Here is a 12,708-nt window from a genome sequence, read left to right on the forward strand (position 1 = left end):
ACATCATCCTCGAGACGCCTACCGCCGACAAGCAGCATGGTCGACGGTCGGACCGGACAGAGTATCGTACGGTGGAAGTTTTCATCGTCACGTCAGGGATATGCTCAGATGATTGCGGAAGGGTGTCAGACATGCTTTTCTGACACACTCATTTGGAGGTATGTTTGGGGAAGCGTGCACGCATCGAGAAGTGTGTCCGCGCCTCCCCGGGGTCCTATATAAGGACCCCAAACTTCGACGGAGGTATGCAGAATTCTCATCACTGTAGCCACAGTTACTGTGCCTCCTTTCTTCTTCGTTGCCTGACTTGAGCGTTGGAGGGTCGTTGCCGATAGGGGTGTCAAAAATGAACCCGACCCGACGACCCAACCCGAGTCAACTCGAAAAAAATCAGGTTCGGGTTGGGCATTTTCGGGTTCAGGTCGGGTTCGGGTTGGAAGGTTGGAGAGTTAAAAATTTTCAGGTTGGGTCGGGTTAGGTTCGGGTTGACCCGGGTTGACTTAAATATAGGGTTTTGTGGGATTTTTTGGGGTTAAATCAAATTTTATTTTAAAAATTTAGATATTTTTATGTATATTAATATCATGTTTGTATGATAATGATGGAGTATTGAGATAAAAGTGAAGAATTATAGGGAAAATAGCCCAAAAAAGTCGTTTTGAATCGGATTTTCAGGTTATATGGGTCGGGTTCGGGTTGATCGGGTTGGTCGGGTTCGGGTTTAGATGTTTTGGGTTGAACTCGGGTTCGGGTCGGGTTCGGGTTGGGTTAAAAAAAATAAAAAAAAAATTAACCCGACCCAACCCAACCCGACCCACCCGAATTGACACCCCTAGTCGCCGGGAACCCCTTCCCGGCTCGACTTCTTTGCAGGTTCGCCAGAGATCCACATCACCAGTCGGAGACAGCGGAGAGCGCCACGCCCCCAGTATCCGTCGACTCGATGCTCGGACAGGATCAAATTGGCGCCGTCTATGGGAATGCACCTGAATCCGAGCCGAGAAGATAGAAGAAGCTGGACGCCAACTCATGGTAACGCTCTCTCCCGAGGAACTAGAGGCACTCATTCAGGCATGAGCCGTAAAGATGGTGGAGCAACAGCAGAAGGCCCAAGCCGAGAGGATAGTGCAACAGGTCACCTCGGTTTCTGGAGGCCGAGCGGCAATGGAGGACCGACCAGAACAATATTCTACCTGGGCTCAGAACAAGGGGCAGACCGGCATGCAAGGGGACGCGCCAGCCGCCCCTATTCCATTCCATCGAGCATTGTTCCAGACACCGTCGGAATTGGCCCTAGCCAACCAGGGATCATCTGATGAAGCACCCGTACGGGACGCCAGAAAGGGGAAGGCACCGCGCGCGGAGTCATCCCCCGAGCGGGTTAATCGTCAGTTCTCGGAGATGATCTTGCAAGACTCTCTCCCGAAGCATTATGCTCCAATATCGATCGGGGAGTATAACCGATCCGGACGACCATCTCGGTAAGTTCGATAACGCTGGCACTCTTCACCAATACACCGACGGAGTCAAATACAGGGTTTTCCTTACTACATTGTCTGGTTCGGCTCAACGCTGGTTCCGGAGGTTGCCGGACGGATCAATTAAGAGCTTTAGAGATTTCCGAATGGCCTTCCTCCATCATTTCGCGAGCAGCAGGCACTACCAGAAGACTAGCGTCAATTTGTTCACCACCAAACAAGGTTCGAAAGAGCCACTCCGAGCCTACATCCAGTGCTTCAACCAGGTGGCCATGGACATCCCAACGGTCACTTCAGAAACTATGATGAACGCGTTCACACAGGGGCTTGTGGACGATGATTTCTTCAGCTCGCTCATCAGAAAGCCGCCTCGCGACTACGACCATATGCTGCACAAAGCCAATGAATATATCAACGTAGAGGAAGCCAGGTGGCCAGAAGGAAAGAAGCACCATTTGAGCCACCGGCTTCAACCGAGCGGAAGCCTCCCACTAATTACCATCCACCTAGAGGACCTCGGGCGGAAGCAGCCCGACCTCATCAGCAAGAAAGGCCACACGCCGTTCAACAAGTAGCGGCCGATCGGCCTATAAGCCAAAAGGGAAGGTATGGACTCCCATGTTTTGTTCGCTCCATCAGTCAGCAACCCACAACACGCGCGATTGTCGAAGCCTCCCCCCAATCGCTCATCCTACGCCGAGGAACTATCGCTGCCGATCACCTTCGCCGGACCAACGACACCGACAACAGAGCCCTGGTCGGCATGTAGAAAGAGAATCCCCCGAGCGGCAACGTCATCAGCAGCCCAGGACTCAACCTCGGGCATTACACGAGTATCCCAGGCCATCCGCTCGGGAGGAAGATAATAGAAGCAATGCGTCCCGAGAAGAAATCAACATCATCGCTGGTGGACCAACCAGAGGTGACTCCAACAGGGCAAGGAAGGCGCATGCAAGGCAGCTCACGATCCATGCGGTTGGCTGCAGTCAGGAGCGGGCGGACGCGCCCGAGATCAGCTTTGGGCCTAGGGACCTCGAGGGAGTCGAAGTCCCGCATGATGACGCCCTCATCATCCGAGCGGTAATAACTAACTACACTATTCACCGCATCTTTATTGATACAGGCATCTCGGTCAACATAATCTTCCAGAAGGCCTTCGACCAATTGCAAATCGACCAAGCTGAGTTGCTGCCGATGGCAACCCCCCCTCTACGGGTTCACCGGTAATGAAGTTTTGCCGGTCGGACAGGTCCGGCTGGCTATCTCGCTTGAAGAGGAGTCACTGAGAAGAACCCAGACTGCTAACTTCATCGTAGTCAACGCTCCCTCCGCGTACAATGTGATCTTGGGGCGACCGACTCTCAACGAGTTCCGAGCGGTCGACTCCACCTTCTGCCAGAAAATCAAATTCCCAGTGGAAGACCAAGTAGGGGAGGTCCGAGGAGACCAGCTGGCAGCCCGGCGGTGCTATATAGAAATGGTCCGAGCCGAAGCTAGATGTGCTCGGAAAGTGCCACGAGTCAAGGTAAATGCTATAACTAAAAAGCCACCTGTTAGCTAGAGCCCTAGAGTCAATCAATTGATGATTGTATTTTGGACTTGTTGTATCATATTCTATATAAATAAAGGCATTTGGTTTTTGGTTATTATATTTACTTGTATTGGTGCCAAATAAACTAAGTATAATAACGTCCTTGAGTAGACGGTTCTCACCTATATCAATCGGTTATTTGAACCGATAGTGAGATGATATAGGGAAGACTACTCTTAATCATTCCTAGTCGAGTATTAACATTCAGAGACAATGTTAATGTAATAAGACTAGCATGTAGGTCAACTCGATGACTTGATCTCACAAGTCATGGATATAGAGATATCAAGTTGACACATGGGTATGCATTAGAGAATGTATACTGAATGACCCGCCATGAGAAAATATCATGGATCGTTATATGAGTGACATATACTTTCTCATGTGGCTATTAGTATGACTACTAGTCCTTAGACCTGAAGTCACCATGGTTCCCTACATAAGGAGTTATGTACTTTGGTTTCGTCAAACGTCACCCGTAACTGGGTGGACCATAAAGGCGATTACTGGGTATGTAACAAATTATGCGGAGGGATGTGAGTGATGTAGATGGGATCTATCCCTCCTATATGACGGGAGACACATCGATATTTTTGATAAGTGAGACCACGAAGTGCATGGCCATGCCCAAATGAGTCAATATAGGATATTGAGCTCATTTGATTGAGTGAGTCTACTTGGAGTTCAAGATTTAGATTGATTAGAGGATGACACGGTCTGTGCCTCACATTGATCAATCTAGATGTCTAGGATAGAAGGACACTTGTCATATATTGTGAGGAGTCACAATTAGTAGTCACAAGGTGATGTTGGATCTCAACATTCTTGTAACTTGGGTAGTAATGATGTATTGCTAGATACCGCTCATTACTTATATTTCTAAATGAGTTTAGGGGCATTGCCAACGTTACAAGAACCTATTGGGTCACACACAAAGAACAAGTGGATGGAGATTAGGTTCATATGATGAACCAAGAGGATTAGATTCATTTGATGAATCAAATTGGATTAAGAGTAATCCTAATTGGGCTAATTGAGTTGGACTCAAGTTGATTCATGTGTTCAATGAGTCTAATTTAGATTATGACTCATTGAATCAATTTAATTAAATGAATTAGATTCATTATATTAAATTAGCTTGAATTAAATGGTTGGATTAGATCAACCATGAGAGAGATTAAGTCAAGTTTGACTTGACTTGAGAGGAAGATGAAGAGTCAAGTTTGACTTGACTTTATGCCACCTCATTGGTGAGTTGGCATTAAGTGGACCAATGATGATACTCCACATCATCATGGTTACTTAAGTGAAGTGCCACCTCATGGGAGTTACCAAGAGTTGTGACTCTTGGTATCCCATGGAGGTTACAAACCACTTGATTAGATGAAAAAAGAGTTTCATTTTTGCAAGTGTAACTCTCATTCAAGTGATCTTCCTCCTCCTAAGCTCTCTTCTTGCTCCTTCTCTTCTCTTGGTCGTGGGTTTCAAGCAACGGAGAAGAAAGGAGAGTGAATCTAATCCAAGAAGAAAGGTTAGTGAAAGCCACATAGAGATTTTAGAGGAGTGTGTTCTCTTCTTTTCCTTTCTTCTTCTTCCAATCCTACCCGAGAGCCCTAGAGAGTGCTAGCACACTTATGGTGCTCTCTTCTCCATCCTTGAGTGTTAGAGAACACTTCTTGTTCGTGTGGATGTCACTAGAGAGTTGTCTACGTTGACAACTTCGAGATCCGGCGTACCGTTGGACGAGCGGGATTTGCGAGGGCACGCTTCAAAGGTATAAAATGTTTTTCCTTTGTAGATCTACTATAGATCATAGTTTGAAACTCGTACTCGTAATTTTGAAATCTATCCTTCGCACGAGATCCAGTGGCATGGGTGATTCAGGGTTTCCGCGACGCGAAAAGCGGTTTTCGCGGCCCGAAAAACCCAACAGTGGTATTAGAGCCACGTGCGAAGCTTGTACGAGTTTAGTTTTTGTTTTTATGACAAAAATTCAGTTCTGTGATATTATGTAATTTTATGGTTTTTAGAGTTTTTATGGGTATTTTTCTCGTAGAAGCGAAGCACAAGTGTTTCGGCACTTGTAGGCTTCGACTACCGAGAAGAATTTTCCAAAACGGCAAAGTTTCGCCCCAAAAATTTTTGGGACAGCGGGCTAAGGCGCTCTTGGATCGCTTAGGAGCAACTCGCGATGGTTAGATCGCGGGTAGGGGTACTGCCCCTAACCCCGCAAGGGGATTTGCTCCGCGATTGCGCCCGAAATCGCGACCGCTGGGAAAAATTTACTCATAAAATCTGTAAAATTATAAAAAAATATTACAGAAAATTATAGAAATATATAATTTTGAATTATATATTAATTTTGTGATAGTCATGGCCCAAACGACCCAAATTGGATTTGGAAATGTGTTGTAATTCATAATACGGCCTGCGTGTCGTTATGTGATGTGCGTGCTGTATTTATTTTATTTTTATTTTTATTTTATTTTCACGACCGCGTCGTGCCTTTCTCTTATATTCTAGTTGTAAATTAGATTTAGACTCGAATGTAACTCGAGTTTCAAAATTGTAATGTAAATTTTGAAGTGGTGGAAGGTCCACACGAGACGGAGTTACGAGGAGGGCGCGAGCAACACAAGGTGGTCAAACGAAGAAGCTTGAGAAGTTGTTGACCTTAGGTTGACCATCCGATCTTCTCATTGGCTTGAGAAGATCGTAGTAGGGCCATGACATAATCACAAAATTATTTGATTAATTATTTAATTAATTGTTTTGTGTGTATGTGATGCATGCTAGTTAATTAAGTAATTAATTAGTGTCTTGCGATTAGATTAGATCTAAATCGTGCACATGATGCACCCCACGATTAGATTAGATCTAAATCAAGTATTTGATACGCATCATCGTTTATATTAGATCTAAAACGCGTCAACTCGTAATACCTACCATGCCGTGATACCTACCACTACCTCGATCGCATGTTGTTGTTGAATCTGCCAAAGCAGAGCAACACATACTATCTTGGTAGGGTACGGAGGGACAATCTTGGTCCCGCCTATCAATGCATGGGTGAGTACAACTCAATTAGATTGAGTATTCCTAGTTAACTCGGTTGGATCGAGTATAACTATAGGCATTCTTCCAACGGTTGGAAAGATAGGTCAAAATCACATATATATTAACTCTCGGACGTATTAGCCAAAGCTAACTCGAGTTTTAATATAAATGCGAATTTTGATCCTATAAACAAGAGTTGCATAGAGATGTAATTGGTAATCGTTACCTACCGATCATACTAAGTCTTGGGCGTATTAGCCAAAGCTAACTCAAGAGTTAGTATGATGTGGATCTTGTCCCACATGAATTATAGAATTCAGTGGGAGCATCATTTAGTTGAAGGCCTAATTAAATGATTTAAAGAATATGATATTTATTTCTTCATTTATTTCTGTTGTAGAATTTCCATGACGTCAAACACGAACAACTTCTCTCTGCGTTCTGTCCTTAAGAAGGACAAGCTCAACGGAGCAAATTTCCTGGACTGGTACAGAAACCTGAGAATAGTTCTCACCCAAGAATGTAACTGTACGTTCTGGAGCATCCCATTCCGGAGGCTCCTCTTGCCACTGCCACGCGAGCAGACTGAGATGCTTACAAGAAGCATCAAGATGACGCATTAGATGTGTCCTGTCTTATGCTCGCGACCATGAACTCTGAGCTTCAGAAGCAATATGAGTTGATGGGCGCTTACGATATGGTTGAACATCTTTGTCACCTATATCAAGGACAAGTGAGGCACTGGAAGAGGAACTCCAAAGAATACCTGGAAGATCTTACGAAGAAGAGAAATAAGATTTCTACTTTAGGTATACATGTTATAGAAGTCAACCTCTCTATTTCTTCATCGTAGGTATTAGATACCAGATGTGCTTCGCACATTTGTACTAATGTACAAGCGCTGAGAAATAGCAGGGCATTAACGAAGGGTGAGGTAGACCTACGAGTAGGCAATGGAGCACGGGTTGCTGCTATTGCTGTAGGAACTTACTATCTATCTCTACCTTCTGGGCTTGCACTAGAATTAGATGATTGTTGTTATGTGTCTGCCTTGACTAAGAACATAATTTCAGTTTCTTTTTTGGACAAGAAAGGATTTTCGTTTATAATAAAGAACAAATGTTGTTCCGTCTTTTTAAACGATATGTTCTATTATAGTGCAGCTCTGATAAACGGACTCTATATTCTAGACCTTGAGAGCCCTATCTATAACAAAAATACCAAGAGGTTCAAGTCAAATGACATGAACCAAACCTACCTCTGGCACTGTCGCTTAGGTCATATAAATGACAAGCGCTTATCCCAGCTCCATAAGGATGGTTTGTTGGACTCATTTGATTTTGAATCATATGAGATATGTGAGTCATGCCTATGAGGCAAGATGACCAAGACTCCCTTTAGTGGGCACTGCGAGAGAGCAACTGATTTGTTAGGACTCATACATAGTGATGTATGTGGCCCTTTCAATGTTGCTGCTAGAGGCGGTTATAGATACTTCATCACATTTACTGATGACTTCAGTAGATATGGTTATGTGTACTTGATGACACATAAGTCTGAATCTTTTGAAAAGTTCAAAGAATTCAAGAATGAAGTACAGAACCAGTTTGGCAAGAGTATTAAGATACTTCGATCCGATCAAGGTAGAGAATACCTTAGCCATGAGTTTCGTGACTATCTAGCAGAGTGTGGGATCCTATCCCAACTCACTCCTCCTGGAACACCACAGTGGAATGGTGTATCCGAAAGGAGGAATCGTACCCTATTAGATATGGTGCGATCTATGATGAGTCACACAGATCTTCCGACATACCTTTGGGGTTATGCTCTAGAAACGACAGCTTTTATACTCAACCGAGTTCCATCCAAGACCGTGATAAAGACACCATATAAGATATGGACTGGGAGAGATGCCCAGGTGTCTTTCATGAGGATTTGGGGTTGTGAGGCTTACGTTAGACGTCAAGTCTCAGACAAGTTAGGACCCAAATCCGACGAGTGCTATTTTATTGGATATCCCAAGGAAACTAAGGGATATTACTTCTACATTCCCAGTCAGCACAAGGTAGTTGTGGCTTTCTAGAAAGGGACTTTATTTCTAGAAAGACTAGTGGGAGCGCGTTCGATCTTGAAGAAGTTCAAGATGCGAACAATAGCACTGAAGCCCCAATGGAAGTTGAACTGGAACCACAAAGTGTTGTGGATGATGTTGTTCCACAAAGAGTTGAGGAACAACAACCAGTTCAAGTAGACATACCTCTTCGCAGATCTGATAGGGTACGTCGTCAGCCTGAGAGATACTCATTTCTCTTGTCTGACCATGATGACATTGTGCTCATAGAGGATGAGCCTACCACCTATCAGGAAGCTGTGATGAGACCAGATTCTGAGAAATGGCTAGAGGCCATGAGATCCGAAATAGAATCCATGTACACCAACCAAGTATAGACTTTGGTTGATCCACCTGAAGGGGTAAAACCCATTGGGTGTAAGTGGGTCTTTAAGAGAAAGACTGACATGGATGAACTTATCTATAAGAGTCGCTTGGTAGCTAAAGGTTTCAAGCAGATTCATGGTATTGACTATGATGAAACATTTTCTCCAATAGCGATGTTTAAGTCCATTCGGATCATGCTTGCTATTGCAGCCTACCATGACTATGAGATATGGCAGATGGATGTCAAAACCGCGTTTCTGAATGGAAACCTACTTGAGGATGTGTACATGACACAACCTGAGGGTTTTGTTGATCCACAGCATACTAGCAGAGTATGCAAGCTGTATAGGTCCATTTATGGACTAAAGCAAGCTTCTCGGAGCTGGAATCTTCGATTCGATAATGCAATCAAATAGTTTGGTTTCATCAAGAACAAAGATGAACCTTGTGTCTACAAGAAGGTTGTAGGGGACATAGTTGTCTTCCTCATATTGTATGTGGATGACATACTGCTCATTGGGAAGGACATCCCTATGCTTCAGTCTGTCAAGACATGGCTAGGGAGTTGCTTCTCAATGAAGGACTTAGGTGAGACATCCCGCATTCTAGGGATACAGATCTATAGAGATAGATCTAAGAGATTGCTTGGCCTAAGTCAGAGTACATTCATTGACAAGGTACTCCTTCGGTTTGTCATGCAGAACTCCAAGAAGGGATTTCTGCCGATGTCACATGGCATGAGTCTTTCGAAGACTCAAGGTCCCTCTTCTAGAAAGGAGAGAGACCGCATGGATCAGATCCCTTATGCCTCAGCCATAGGATCGATCATGTACGTCATGCTATGTACTCGACCTGATTTCTCGTATGCTTTGAGCATGACGAGCAGATACCAGTCAGATCCAGGTGAAAGTCACTGGATAGCGGTCAAGAATATTCTTAAGTACTTAAGAAGGACTAAAGAATATTTCTTGATATATGGTGGCCATGATGAGCTAGCTGTAAAGGGTTACAGTGATGTTAGCTTCCAGACCGACCAGGATGACTATAGATCGCAGTCGGGGTTCGTATTTTGCATTAATGGTGGTGCTGTGAGCTGGAAGAGTTCGAAGCAGGACACAGTAGCTGATTCTACGACAGAGGCCGAGTATATTGCTGCATCAGAGGCAGCAAAGGAGGCAGTTTGGATTCGCAAGTTCATCACTGAACTTGGGGTGGTTCCTAGCATTGCTGACCCTATTAAGCTCTATTGTGACAACAATGGATCTATAGCATAGGCGAAGGAACCTCGCTCACACCAGCGGACCAAACACATACTACGGCGCTTCCATCTCATTCGAGAGATCATCGAGAGAGGAGATGTGAAGATTTGCAGAGTACCTACAGAGGCTAACATCGCAGATCCCTTGACCAAGGCTTTGGCACAGAGGAAGAATGATGGCTACACTAGGTCATTTGGGCTTAGAGCCTACACTGATTGGCACTAGTGCTAGTGGGAGATTGTTAGCTAGAGCCCTAGAGCCAATCATTTGATGATTGTATTTTGGACTTGTTGTATCATATTCTATATAAATAAAGGCATTTGGTTTTTGGTTATTATACTTGTAAGACCGTTGAATTCGATAGGGGGGTGAATATCGATTCGAAAATCTCGAGTTAAAACGCAGCGGAAAAGTAAAGAAGTAAAGAGATGAACACTGTTGATTTTTACTTCGTTCGGAGCCTGTGACGACTCCTACTCGAAGGCCCGTACTCCTTGAGTACTTTCGTTGGGCAATTCACTAGCAATTCGGATAATTACAATTTACGTACAAATATTGCTAATGAAAAAGAAAGAAAACAAAGTTAACCGACAAACAATGAATTAAAAAGAGAGCCGGAGTGAGTCGTCGGAGCTTTGTGAACGTTGTTGGAGCGCAGAGCAGCAGAGTGATTGGACTCAGAGTTCTCAGAAGACTGATATTAAGAAGCTCCTGCCTGGGGCTTCTTTTATATGCTGCTCCGGGCGCCTGGATCCCTTCCGGGCGCCTGGAATGTGACGTAACACTCCCAACCAGCATGCTCCAAGTGTCAACGTCGTCCTGGGGATAAAATTTGCCTCCGAGCGCCTGGATCCCTTCCAGGCGCCCGGACTTCCGGGCGCCCGGAGCCATTCCAGGCGCCCGGACCCTCACTGTTCCCTACCTGCAAAACAGTGTTAGTTCGAGGCAAATAAACCCTGCAGCACAGTTGGTTAGCACATTTTTACAGATACGCTAGGTAATAAAAATTAGCATCAAGAGTATGACTTAGATTCCGTCTTTCCGAGACCGGAATCTAGTCACGATCTCGACTTAGATATCCGAAATGGATCTAAGCCGGATCGACGCCTAATGTTCCCTTCCCGGGAACGCGTCCTCAGATCACTCCCCTCGGTGACTTACCTTACCGCCGACGTCCGGTCCAGCCCGTCGACCGTCGGACTTCTTAAGCGTCCGGTCGGCCCGTCGACCGCTTGGACTTCTCGCCAAGCGTCCGGTCACCGTCGACCGCTTGGACTTCTCGCCAGCTATCCGGTCAACCCGTCGACCTAGCTGGACTTCTCGCCAAGCGTCCGGTCAGCCCGTCGACCCGCTTGGACTTCTCGCCAGCTATCCGGTCAGCCCGTCGACCTAGCTGGACTTCGTGCCAGACATCTGGTCAGCCCGTCGACCTGTCTGGACTTCTCCTGCACACTCGATCAAAGTGTCAGACAACAACACAACTAACTTAACCTATTTGTCATTCATCAAAACCTGGGTTAGACCGTTAGTGCTACCCGCACCAACAATCTCCCGCTTTTTGATGGAATGACAACCTGGTTAAGTTAGTGAAAGCATATGTACGAAACATCATGCATTTGTGTGGTTTTAAAGTTAGTTTGTGTTTTTCAGATTGGTTTAGCTAACTTAACCACCTAACCCTTCTCCCCCTTTGGCATTCATAAAAAAAAACAAGGGTAAACAATCATAGTGTAGAGTTACTTAAAACAATAACACTTAATCTTGAAAAATAACTGAGTTTTTAAATCCAAGAAAAAATCAAGTTGACTGGGGGGAGTATAAAGATTTGAAAACTTTTAAGTTTAATTTTCAAACATAAGTGTATAAGGTCTAAATTTCAAGATTAAATTTTCAAAACAAGTGTCAACTTTGAAACGCTTTTCAAACATAAGTTTTCAAAACCAAAACTTCAAAACTAAGTTTGAAAATTCTATTTTTCCAAACAAATTGAAATTTATTTTTCAACACTAAGTTTGTAAAAGATTCAAATTTCAAAAATCAAGTTTGAAAAACTAATGTTTTTGAGAAGCTTAGTTTGTAAAATAAGTTTTGTAAAATTTAACTTTCAAATCAAATTGTCAAAACTAAGTAAAATCAAATGTTAAGAACTAGATTCAGGAACATTTCAAAGTAAGGTTAAATTAAATTTAAATCTTTACTTTTTAGAATGTGTTGATAAAATTTGTTTTCCAAAATCAAATTTTTTAAAGTTTAAACGTACTAGATTCAAAACCATGGTTTAAAATACTTGAAAAGTTCAGTTTTCAAAGACTAGGTAAAAAGGATAAAAAGTTTGTGAATAAAAAAAATTTCACAATTTTAAACAAGTTGTTTTTAAATTTTGATTTTCAAAATTAAGTTTAAAATTTAATTTGAAAAACTAAAGTAGTTTTATTTCTCCCCCTGAATTTGATACTTAACGCTTACCAGCTGTCTAACCAATTAGGTACTAACTAACTATCAGAAGATAGTAGCTTTCACTTGGTTAGTCAGATTAAGTTAATTATGATCAGTCAGTGTTTGACTTGACTGATGAACTTTAATCTGATTAATATCTGGATTGTATTTAATGTCCAGACTTATGTTGATGCACTGAAATAAGCATCTTAAGTCCAGACAGTTGGCCTATGCATCTCACCCCTTTCTATGTTTATCAAACACAAGCAAGGTAAACCTAAGATGTTGGTGAGATGCTCAAGAACTAAACCTATGGGTACATGCTTTCTAAGGATTCAAAACTAGTCTAAGGCCAAAACTATTTTCGAAAGCCTGAAAAATGGAAAGTTTGAAAACAAACAAGTTTAGCCTATAAGTTGGTGAAATCAATTTCGAAAGTATTTTTGAAAT

The sequence above is a fragment of the Zingiber officinale genome, chromosome 6B (genome assembly GCF_018446385.1).
Source record: "Zingiber officinale cultivar Zhangliang chromosome 6B, Zo_v1.1, whole genome shotgun sequence".
NCBI lineage: Eukaryota > Viridiplantae > Streptophyta > Magnoliopsida > Zingiberales > Zingiberaceae > Zingiber > Zingiber officinale.